This window comes from Phalangium opilio, unplaced genomic scaffold (genome assembly GCF_054372755.1).
Source record: "Phalangium opilio isolate 3A_F unplaced genomic scaffold, DU_Popi_V2 ptg000059l_1, whole genome shotgun sequence".
NCBI classification, from domain to species: Eukaryota; Metazoa; Arthropoda; class Arachnida; order Opiliones; family Phalangiidae; genus Phalangium; species Phalangium opilio.
In genome coordinates, this window is record NW_028324176.1 from 1836236 (window position 1) to 1848633 (window position 12398).

Sequence of the window (12398 nt, forward strand, 5' to 3'; positions counted from 1 at the left end):
ATTTCAACAGTTGCATTTAAATAGTCACTAAATTACTTCTGCAAAAAATCGGGTCCGTCCAGGATTTGAACCCGGGGCCACTCACACCCGAAGCGAGTATCATACCCCTAGTCCAACGGACCAAGTATAACACTGAAACATGCTCAACTCGTAGGCCTGTAATTTAACTAGTTGCATTTAAATAGTCACTAAATTAATCGTGCAAAACTCGGGTCCGTCCGGGATTTGAACCCGGGACCACTCACACCCAAAGCGAGTATCATACCCCTAGACCAACGGACCATGTATGTAACTGAAACATGCTCAACTTTTAGGACTACCCTTTCAACAGTTGCATTTAAATAGTCACTAAATTACTTCTGCAAAAAATCGGGTCCGTCCGGGATTTGAACACGGGACCACTCACACCCGAAGCGAGTATCATACCCCTAGAAGTACTGACCAAGTTTGACACTGAAACATGCTTAACTCGTAGTACTACAATTTAACTAGTTGCATTTAAATAGTTACTAAATTACTTGTGCAAAACTCGGGTCCGTCCGGGATTTGAACCCGGGACCACTCGCACCCAAAGAGAGTATCATACCCCTAGACCAACGGACCATGCATGTAACTAAACATGCTCAACTTTTAGGACTACCCTTTTAACAGTTGCATTTAAATAGTCACTAAATTACTTCTGCAAAAAATCGGGTCCGTCCGGGATTTGAACCCGGGACCACTCACACCCGAAGCGAGTATCATACCCCTAGAACATCGGACCATGTATGTAACTGAAACATGCTCAACTCGTAGGCCTGTAATTTAACTAGTTGCATTAAAATAGTCACGAAATTTCTTCTGCAAAAACTCGGGTCCGTTCGGGATTTGAACCCGGAACCACTCACACCCAAGGCGAGTATCATATCCCTTGACCAACGGGACTGTATGACTCTGAAACATGCTCAACTTTTAGGACTACCCTTTCAACAGTTGCATTTAAATAGTCACTAAATTACTTCTGCAAAAAATCGGGTCCGTCCGGGATTTGAACCCGGGACCACTCACACCAGAAGCGAGTATCATACCCCTAGAACATCGGACCATGTATGTAACTGAAACATGCTCAACTCGTAGGCCTGTAATTTAACTAGTTGCATTAAAATAGTCACGAAATTACTTCTGCAAAAACTCGGGTCCGTACGGGATTTGAACCCGGAACCACTCACACCCAAGGCGAGTATCATATCCCTTCACCAACGGGACTGTATGACTCTGAAACATGCTAAACTCATAGGCCTACAATTTAACTAGTTGCATTTAAATAGTCACTAAATTACTTGTGCAAAACTCGGGTCCGTCCGGGATTTGAACCCGGGACCACTCGCACCCAAAGCGAGTATCATACCCCTAGACCAACGGACCATGTATGTAACTGAAACATGCTCAACTTTTAGGACTACCCTTTCAACAGTTGCATTTAAATAGTCACTAAATTACTTCTGCAAAAAATGGGGTCCGTCCGGGATTTGAACCCGGGACCACTCACACCTGAAGCGAGTATCATACCCCTAGACCAACTGACCAAGTTTGACACTGAAACATGCTTAACTCGTAGGCCTACAATTTAACTAGTTGCATTTAAATAGTTACTAAATTACTTGTGCAAAACTCGGGTCCGTCCGGGATTTGAACCCGGGACCACTCGCACCCAAAGCGAGTATCATATCCCTTGACCAACGGGACTGTATGACACCGAAACATGCTAAACTCATAGGCCTACAATTTAACTAGTTGCATTTAAATAGTCACTAAATTACTTGTGCAAAACTCGGGTCGGTCCGGGATTTGAACTCGGGACCACTCGCACCCAAAGCGAGTATCATACCCCTAGACCAACGGACCATGTATGTAACTGAAACATGCTCAACTTTTAGGACTACCCTTTCAACAGTTGCATTTAAATAGTCACTAAATTACTTCTGCAAAAAATCGGGTCCGTCCGGGATTTGAACACGGGACCACTCACACCCGAAGCGAGTATCATACCCCTAGAAGTACTGACCAAGTTTGACACTGAAACATGCTTAACTCGTAGTACTACAATTTAACTAGTTGCATTTAAATAGTTACTAAATTACTTGTGCAAAACTCGGGTCCGTCCGGGATTTGAACCCCGAACCACTCGCACCCAAAGCGAGTAACATATCCCTTGACCAACGGGACTGTATGACACCGAAACATGCTAAACTCATAGGCCTACAATTTAACTAGTTGCATTTAAATAGTCACTAAATTACTTGTGCAAAACTCGGGTCCGTCCGGGATTTGAACCCGGGACCACTCGCACCCAAAGAGAGTATCATACCCCTAGACCAACGGACCATGCATGTAACTAAACATGCTCAACTTTTAGGACTACCCTTTTAACAGTTGCATTTAAATAGTCACTAAATTACTTCTGCAAAAAATCGGGTCCGTCCGGGATTTGAACCCGGGACCACTCAAACCCGAAGCGAGTATCATACCCCTAGAACATCGGACCATGTATGTAACTGAAACATGCTCAACTCGTAGGCCTGTAATTTAACTAGTTGCATTAAAATAGTCACGAAATTACTTCTGCAAAAACTCGGGTCCGTTCGGGATTTGAACCCGGAACCACTCACACCCAAGGCGAGTATCATATCCCTTGACCAACGGGACTGTATGACTCTGAAACATGCTCAACGTTTAGGACTACCCTTTCAACAGTTGCATTTAAATAGTCACTAAATTACTTCTGCAAAAAATCGGGTCCGTCCGGGATTTGAACCCGGGACCACTCACACCCGAAGCGAGTATCATACCCCTAGACCAACTGACCATGTTTGACACTGAAACATGCTTAACTCGTAGGCCTACAATTTAACTAGTTGCATTTAAATAGTTACTAAATTACTTGTGCAAAACCCGGGTCCGTCCGGGATTTGAACCCGGGACCACTCGCACCCAAAGCGAGTATCATATCCCTTGACCAACGGGACTGTATGACACCGAAACATTCTAAACTTTTAGGACTACCCTTTTAACAGTTGCATTTAAATAGTCACTAAATTATTCTGCAAAAAATCCGGTCCGTCCGGGATTTGAACCCGGGACCACTCACACCAGAAGCGAGTATCATACCCCTAGAACATCGGACCATGTATGTAACTGAAACATGCTCAACTCGTAGGCCTGTAATTTAACTAGTTGCATTAAAATAGTCACGAAATTACTTCTGCAAAAACTCGGGTCCGTACGGGATTTGAACCCGGAACCACTCACACCCAAGGCGAGTATCATATCCCTTCACCAACGGGACTGTATGACTCTGAAACATGCTAAACTCATAGGCCTAATATTTAACTAGTTGCATTTAAATAGTCACTAAATTACTTGTGCAAAACTCGGGTCCGTCCGGGATTTGAACCCGGGACCACTCGCACCCTAAGCGAGTATCATACCCCTAGAACATCGGACCATGTATGTAACTGAAACATGCTCAACTCGTAGGCCTGTAATTTAACTAGTTGCATTAAAATAGTCACGAAATTACTTGTGCAAAACTCGGGTCCGTCCGGGATTTGAACCCGGGACCACTCGCACCCAAAGCGAGTATCATATCCCTTGACCAACGGGACTGTATGACACCGAAACATGCTAAACTCATAGGCCTACAATTTAACTAGTTGCATTTAAATAGTCACTAAATTACTTGTGCAAAACTCGGGTCGGTCCGGGATTTGAACCCGGAACCACTCACACCCAAGGCGAGTATCATATCCCTTGACCAACGGGACTGTATGACTCTGAAACATGCTCAACTTTTAGGACTACCCTTTCAACAGTTGCATTTAAATAGTCACTAAATTACTTCTGCAAAAAATCGGCTCCGTCCGGGATTTGAACCCGGGACCACTCACACCCGAAGCGAGTATCATACCCCTAGACCAACTGACCATGTTTGACACTGAAACATGCTTAACTCGTAGGCCTACAATTTAACTAGTTGCATTTAAATATTTACTAAATTACTTGTGCAAAACTCGGGTCCGTCCGGGATTTGAACCCGGGACCACTCGCACCCAAAGCGAGTATCATATCCCTTGACCAACGGGACTGTATGACACCGAAACATTCTAAACTTTTAGGACTACCCTTTTAACAGTTGCATTTAAATAGTCACTAAATTATTCTGCAAAAAATCCGGTCCGTCCGGGATTTGAACCCGGGACCACTCACACCAGAAGCGAGTATCATACCCCTAGAACATCGGACCATGTATGTAACTGAAACATGCTCAACTCGTAGGCCTGTAATTTAACTAGTTGCATTAAAATAGTCACGAAATTACTTCTGCAAAAACTCGGGTCCGTACGGGATTTGAACCCGGAACCACTCACACCCAAGGCGAGTATCATATCCCTTCACCAACGGGACTGTATGACTCTGAAACATGCTAAACTCATAGGCCTACAATTTAACTAGTTGCATTTAAATAGTCACTAAATTACTTGTGCAAAACTCGGGTCCGTCCGGGATTTGAACCCGGGACCACTCGTACCCAAAGCGAGTATCATACCCCTAGACCAACGGACCATGTATGTAACTGAAACATGCTCAACTTTTAGGACTACCCTTTCAACAGTTGCATTTAAATAGTCACTAAATTACTTCTGCAAAAAATGGGGTCCGTCCGGGATTTGAACCCGGGACCACTCGCACCCAAAGCGAGTATCATATCCCTTGACCAACGGGACTGTATGACACCGAAACATGCTAAACTCATAGGCCTACAATTTAACTAGTTGCATTTAAATAGTCACTAAATTACTTGTGCAAAACTCGGGTCGGTCCGGGATTTGAACTCGGGACCACTCACACCCAAAGCGAGTATCATACCCCTAGACCAACGGACCATGTATGTAACTGAAACATGCTCAACTTTTAGGACTACCCTTTTAACAGTTGCATTTAAATAGTCACTAAATTACTTCTGCAAAAAATCGGGACCGTCCGGGATTTGAACCCGGGACCACTCACACCCAAAGCGAGTATCATACCCCTAGACCAACTGACCAAGATTGACACTGAAACATGCTTAACTCGTAGGCCTACAATTTAAATTGTTGCATTTAAATAGTCACTAAATTACTTTTGCAAAAACTCGGGCCCGTTCGGGATTTGAACCCGGGACCACTCACACCCAAAGCGAGTATCATATCCTTGACCAACGGGACTGTATGACACTGAAACATGCTAAACTCATAGGCCTATAATTTAACTAGTTGCATTTAAATAGTCACTAAATTACTTGTGCAAAACTCGGGTCGGTCCGGGATTTGAACTCGGGACCACTCGCACCCAAAGCGAGTATCATACCCCTAGACCAACGGACCATGTATGTAACTGAAACATGCTCAACTTTTAGGACTACCCTTTTAACAGTTGCATTTAAATAGTCACTAAATTACTTCTGCAAAAAATCGGGACCGTCCGGGATTTGAACCCGGGACCACTCACACCCAAAGCGAGTATCATACCCCTAGACCAACTGACCAAGTTTGACACTGAAACATGCTTAACTCGTAGGCCTACAATTTAAATTGTTGCATTTAAATAGTCACTAAATTACTTTTGCAAAAACTCGGGCCCGTTCGGGATTTGAACCCGGGACCACTCGCACCCAAAGCGAGTATCATATCCTTGACCAACGGGACTGTATGACACTGAAACATGCTAAACTCATAGGCCTACAATTTAACTAGTTGCATTTAAATAGTCACTAAATTACTTGTGCAAAAACTCGGGTCCGTTCGGGATTTGAATACGGGACCACTCACACCCGAAGCGAGTATCATACCCCTAGACCAACGGACCAAGTTTGACACTGAAACATGCTGAACTCGTAGGCCTACAATTTAACTAGTTGCATTTAAATAGTCACAAAATTACTTGTGCAAAACTCGAGTTCGTCCGGGATTTGAATTCGGGACCACTCGCACCCAAAGCGAGTATCATACCCCTAGTCCAACGGACCAAGTATAACACTGAAACATGCCCTACTCGTAGGCCTGTAATTTAACTAGTTGCATTAAAATAGTCACTAAATTACTTTTGCAAAAACTTGGGTCCGTTCGGGATTTGAACCCGGGACCACTCACACCCAAAGCGAGTATCATATCCCTTGACCAACGGGACTGTATGACACCGAAACATTCTAAAATTTTAGGACTACCCTTTTAACAGTTGCATTTAAATAGTCACTAAATTATTCTGCAAAAAATCGGGTTCGTCCGGGATTTGAACCCGGGACCACTCACACCCGAAGCGAGTATCATACCCCTAGACCAACTGACCAAGTTTGACACTGAAACATGCTTAACTCGTAGGCCTACAATTTAACTAGTTGCATTTAAATAGTTACTAAATTACTTCTGCAAAAAATCGGGACCGTCCGGGATTTGAACCCGGGACCACTCACACCCAAAGCGAGTATCCTACCCCTAGACCAACTGACCAAGTTTGACACTGAAACATGCTTAACTCGTAGGCCTACAATTTAAATTGTTGCATTTAAATAGTCACTAAATTACTTTTGCAAAAACTCGGGCCCGTTCGGGATTTGAACCCGGGACCACTCACACCCAAAGCGAGTATCATATCCTTGACCAACGGGACTGTATGACACTGAAACATGCTAAACTCATAGGCCTACAATTTAACTAGTTGCATTTAAATAGTCACTAAATTACTATCCTGGCCACTAGACCATATCGGACTGGTTTGAGAAACCCTAGATATTATTCCTATAAATGTGTCTTTAAATTTATTCTTTAAAAGCGGTACACCGCACAGTCTCCGATACCGGGAATCGAACCCGGGCTTTCTGGGTGAAAGCCAGGTATCCTTGCCACTAGACAATATCGGACTTGCTTAACCAAGTCTTAATTCTATTCATAAACTTATATCCTTAAGTTTATTCTTCAAAAACGGTACAAAAGCACTCGCTCCGATACCGAAAATCGAACCCGGGCTTTCTGGGTGAAAGCCAGGTATCCTTGCCACTAGACCATATCGGACTAGCTCAACCATGTCTTAAATCTATTCTTGAAAAGCGGTACAAAAGCACTTGCTCCGATACCGAGAATCGAACCCGGGCCTTCTGGGTGAGAGCCAGATATCCTACACACTAGACCATATCGGACTGGTTTGTGCAACCCTAGATATTAGTCCTATAAATGTGTCTTTAAATTTATTCTTTAAAAGCAGTACAAAAGCACTGTCTCCGATACCGGGAATCGAACCCGTGCCTTCTGGGTGAAAGCCAGATATCCTAGCCACTAGACCATATCGGACTTGCTCAACCAAGTCTTAATTCTGATCATAAACCTATAACCTTAAGTTTATTCTTCAAAAACGATTCAAAAGCACTCGCTTCGATACCGGGAATCGAACCCTGGCCTTCTGGTGAAAGTCAGGTATCCTAGCCACTAGACCATATCGGTCTAGCTCAACCAAGTCTTAAATCTATTAATCAAAAATGTCTTGATTAGAATCAAGTCCTAAAAAGTATCGATAAGACTGAGGTTATCACTTGTCTGAAGGATCAGATATTAATTTTTCTTTTTAATTGAAACTTAAAGGCATGCATAAGAAAAAACAACGTTCCATTACCGTTTTCCGTTGAAATAACTTATTTTACAGGTAATCAAAAATTTACTTATCTCGGGTTTTCGGGCACAAGCACCCACAAGTGCCCACAAGCACCCACAAGTACCCACAAGTACCTACAAGTACCCACAAGTACCTTCAAGCACCCACAAGTACCTACAAGCACCCACTAATACCTACAAGCACCCACTAGTACCTGCAAGCACCCACAAGTACCTACAAGCACCTACAATCATCACAAGTACCTTCAAGCATCCATAAGTTCCTACAAGCACCCAAAAGTACCTACAAGCACCCACAAGTACTCACAAGCACCCACAAGTGCCCACAAGCACCCACAAGTACCTAGAAGCACCCACAAGTACCTACAAGCACCCACAAGTACCCACAAGTACCTACAAGTACCCACAAGTACCTACAAGCACCCTCAAGTACCCATAAGCACCCACAAGTACCTACAAGCACCCACAATTACCTACAAGCACCCGAAAGTACCTACAAGCACCTACAATCAACCACAAGCACCTACAATCACCCACAAGTACCTTCAAGCATCCATAAGTACCTACAAGCACCCACAAGTACCTACAAGCACCCACAAGTACCTAGAAGCACCCACAAGTACCTACAAGCACCCACAAGTACCCACAAGTACCTAGAAGCACCCATAAGTACCCACAAGTACCTAGAAGCACCCACAAGTACCTACAAGCACGCACAAGTACCTACAAGCACCCACAAGTACCTTCAAGCACCCACAAGTACCTACAATCACCTACAATCACCCACAAGTACCTTCAAGCATCCATAAGTTCCTACAAGCACCCACAAGTACCTACAAGCACCCACAAGTACCTACAAGCACCCACAAGTACTCACAAGCACCCACAAGTGCCCACAAGCACCCACAAGTACCCACAAGCACCCACAAGTACCTAGAAGCACCCACAAGTACCTACAAGAACCCACAAGTACCCACAAGTACCTACAAGTACCCACAAGTACCTACAAGCACCCACAAGTACCCATAAGCACCCACAAGCACCCACAAGCACCCACAAGTACCTACAAGCACCCACAATTACCTACAAGCACCCACAAGTACCTACAAGCACCTACATTCACCCACAAGCACCTACAATCACCCACAAGTACCTTCAAGCATCCATGAGTACCTACAAGCACCCACAAGTACCTACAAGCACCATACAATCACCCACAAGCATCTACAATCACCCACAAGTACCTTCAAGCATCCATAAGTACCTACAAGCACCCACAAGTACCTACAAGCACCCAGAAGTACCTAGAAGCACCCACAAGTACCTAGAAGCACCCACAAGTACCTACAAGCACCCACAAGTACCTACAAGCACCCACAAGTACCTACAAGCACCCACAAGTACCTACAAGTACCCACAGGCACCCACAAGTACCCACAAGTACCTACAAGTACCCACAAGTACCTACAAGCACTCACAAGTACCCACAAGTACCTACAAGCACTCACAAGTACCCACAAGTACCTACAAGCACCCACAAGTACCTACAAGCACCCACAATTACCCACAAGTACCCACAAGTACCTTCAAGTACCCACAAGTACTCACAAGTACCTACAAGTACCCACAAGTACTCACAAGTACCCACAAGTACCCACAAGTACCTACAAGTACCAACAAGCACCTACAAGCACCCACAAGCACCTACAAGCACCCACAAGCACCTACAAGCACCCACAAGCACCTACAAGCACCTACAAGCACCCACAAGCACCTACAAGCACCTACAAGCACCCACAAGCACCTACAAGCACCCACAAGTACCTACAAGCACCCACAAGTACCTACAAGCACCCACAAGTACCTACAAGCACCCACAAGTACCTACAAGCACTCACAAGTACCCACAAGTACCTACAAGCACTCACAAGTACCCACAAGTACCTACAAGCACCCACAAGTACCTACAAGCACCCACAAGTACCCACAAGTACCTACAAGTACCCACAAGTACCCACAAGTACTCACAAGTACCTACAAGCACCCACAAGTACCTACAAGCACCCACAAGCACCCACAAGCACTCACAAGCACCAACAAGTACCCACAAGCACCCACAAGCACCCACAAGTACCCACAAGCACCCACAAGTACCCACAAGCACCCACAAGTACCCACAAGTACCTAAAAGTACCCACAAGTATCCACAAGTACCCACAAGCACCCACAAGTACCCACAGGCACCCACAAGTACCCACAAGTACCTACAAGTACCCACAAGTACCTACAAGCACTCACAAGTACCCACAAGTACCTACAAGCACTCACAAGTACCCACAAGTACCTACAAGCACCCACAAGCACCTACAAGCACCCACAAGCACCTACAAGCACCCACAAGCACCTACAAGCACCCACAAGTACCTACAAGCACCCACAAGTACCTACAAGCACCCACAAGTACCTACAAGCACCCACAAGTACCTACAAGCACCCACAAGTACCCACAAGCACCCACATATAACCCACAAGCACCCACATATAACCCACAAGCACCCACAAGTACCCACAAGCACTCACAAGTACCCACAAGCACCCACAAGTACCCACAAGCACCCACAAGTACCCACAAGTACCTAAAAGTACCCACAAGTATCCACAAGTACCCACAAGCACCCACAAGTACCCACAGGCACCCACAAGTACCTACAAGCACTCACAAGTACCCACAAGTACCTACAAGCACTCACAAGTACCCACAAGTACCTACAAGCACTCACAAGTACCCACAAGTACCTACAAGCACCCACAAGTACCTACAAGCACCCACAATTACCCACAAGTACCCACAAGTACCTTCAAGTACCCACAAGTACTCACAAGTACCTACAAGTACCCACAAGTACTCACAAGTACCCACAAGTACCCACAAGTACCTACAAGTACCAACAAGCACCTACAAGCACCCACAAGCACCTACAAGCACCCACAAGCACCTACAAGCACCCACAAGCACCTACAAGCACCTACAAGCACCCACAAGCACCTACAAGCACCTACAAGCACCCACAAGCACCTACAAGCACCCACAAGTACCTACAAGCACCCACAAGTACCTACAAGCACCCACAAGTACCTACAAGCACCCACAAGTACCTACAAGCACTCACAAGTACCCACAAGTACCTACAAGCACTCACAAGTACCCACAAGTACCTACAATCACCCACAAGTACCTACAAGCACCCACAAGTACCCACAAGTACCTACAAGTACCCACAAGTACTCACAAGTACCTACAAGCACCCACAAGTACCTACAAGCACCCACAAGCACCCACAAGCACCCACAAGCACCAACAAGTACCCACAAGCACCCACAAGCACCCACAAGTACCCACAAGCACCCACAAGTACCCACAAGCACCCACAAGTACCCACAAGTACCTAAAAGTACCCACAAGTATCCACAAGTACCCACAAGCACCCACAAGTACCCACAGGCACCCACAAGTACCCACAAGTACCTACAAGCACTCACAAGTACCCACAAGTACCTACAAGCACTCACAAGTACCCACAAGTACCTACAAGCACCCACAAGCACCTACAAGCACCCACAAGCACCTACAAGCACCCACAAGCACCTACAAGCACCCACAAGTACCTACAAGCACCCACAAGTACCTACAAGCACCCACAAGTACCTACAAGCACCCACAAGTACCTACAAGCACCCACAAGTACCCACAAGCACCCACATATAACCCACAAGCACCCACATATAACCCACAAGCACCCACAAGTACCCACAAGCACTCACAAGTACCCACAAGCACTCACAAGTACCCACAAGCACTCACAAGTACCCACAAGCACTCACAAGTACCCACAAGCACTCACAAGTACCCACAAGCACCCACAAGTACCCACAAGTACCTACAAGCACGCACAAGTACCTACAAGCACTCACAAGTACCCACAAGTACTCACAAGTACCCACAAGCACTTACAAGTACCCACAAGCACTTACAAGTACCTACAAGTACCCACAAGCACCCACAAGTACCCACAAGCACCCACAAGTACCCACAAGTACCTACAAGTACCCACAAGTACCTACAAGCACTCACAAGCACCCACAAGTACCCACAAGTACCTACAAGTACCCACAAGTACCTACAAGCACTCACAAGTACCCACAAGTACCTACAAGCACCCACAAGTACCTACAAGCACCCACAATTACCCACAAGTACCTACAAGTACCCACAAGTACTCACAAGTACCTACAAGCACCCACAAGTACCTACAAGCACCCACAAGCACCCACAAGCACCAACAAGTACCCACAAGCACCCACAAGCACCCACAAGTACCCACAAGCACCCACAAGTACCTACAAGCACGCACAAGTACCTACAAGCACTCACAAGCACCCACAAGCACTCACAAGTACCCACAAGCACTTACAAGTACCTACAAGTACCCACAAGTATCCACAAGTACCCACAAGCACCCACAAGTACCCACAAGCACCCACAAGTACCTACAAGTACCCACAAGTACCTACAAGCACTCACAAGCACCCACAAGTACCCACAAGTACCTACAAGTACCCACAAGTACCTACAAGTACCCACAAGTACCTACAAGCACTCACAAGTACCCACAAGTACCTACAAGCACTCACAAGTACCCACAAGTACCTAAAAGCACC

The 12398-nt window shown here is 45.6% G+C and overlaps 6 non-coding genes across 6 annotated transcripts; all 6 read right to left on the reverse strand.

The window, feature by feature from the left end:
* Positions 1-210: 210 nt before the first annotated feature.
* Positions 211-282, reverse strand: TRNAP-UGG (transfer RNA proline (anticodon UGG)). The gene has a single exon. It is a non-coding gene; the product is annotated as a tRNA-Pro (tRNA).
* A 1050-nt stretch (positions 283-1332) lies between these two features.
* Positions 1333-1404, reverse strand: TRNAP-UGG (transfer RNA proline (anticodon UGG)). Its single transcript has one exon. It is a non-coding gene; the product is annotated as a tRNA-Pro (tRNA).
* Positions 1405-1493: 89 nt separating this feature from the next.
* On the reverse strand, positions 1494-1565 carry TRNAL-CAG (transfer RNA leucine (anticodon CAG)). The gene has a single exon. It is a non-coding gene; the product is annotated as a tRNA-Leu (tRNA).
* A 1208-nt stretch (positions 1566-2773) lies between these two features.
* TRNAP-CGG (transfer RNA proline (anticodon CGG)) lies at positions 2774-2845 on the reverse strand. The gene has a single exon. It is a non-coding gene; the product is annotated as a tRNA-Pro (tRNA).
* A 4293-nt stretch (positions 2846-7138) lies between these two features.
* Positions 7139-7210, reverse strand: TRNAE-CUC (transfer RNA glutamic acid (anticodon CUC)). The gene has a single exon. It is a non-coding gene; the product is annotated as a tRNA-Glu (tRNA).
* Positions 7211-7289: 79 nt separating this feature from the next.
* TRNAE-UUC (transfer RNA glutamic acid (anticodon UUC)) lies at positions 7290-7361 on the reverse strand. The gene has a single exon. It is a non-coding gene; the product is annotated as a tRNA-Glu (tRNA).
* Between the last annotated feature and the right edge of the window lie 5037 nt (positions 7362-12398).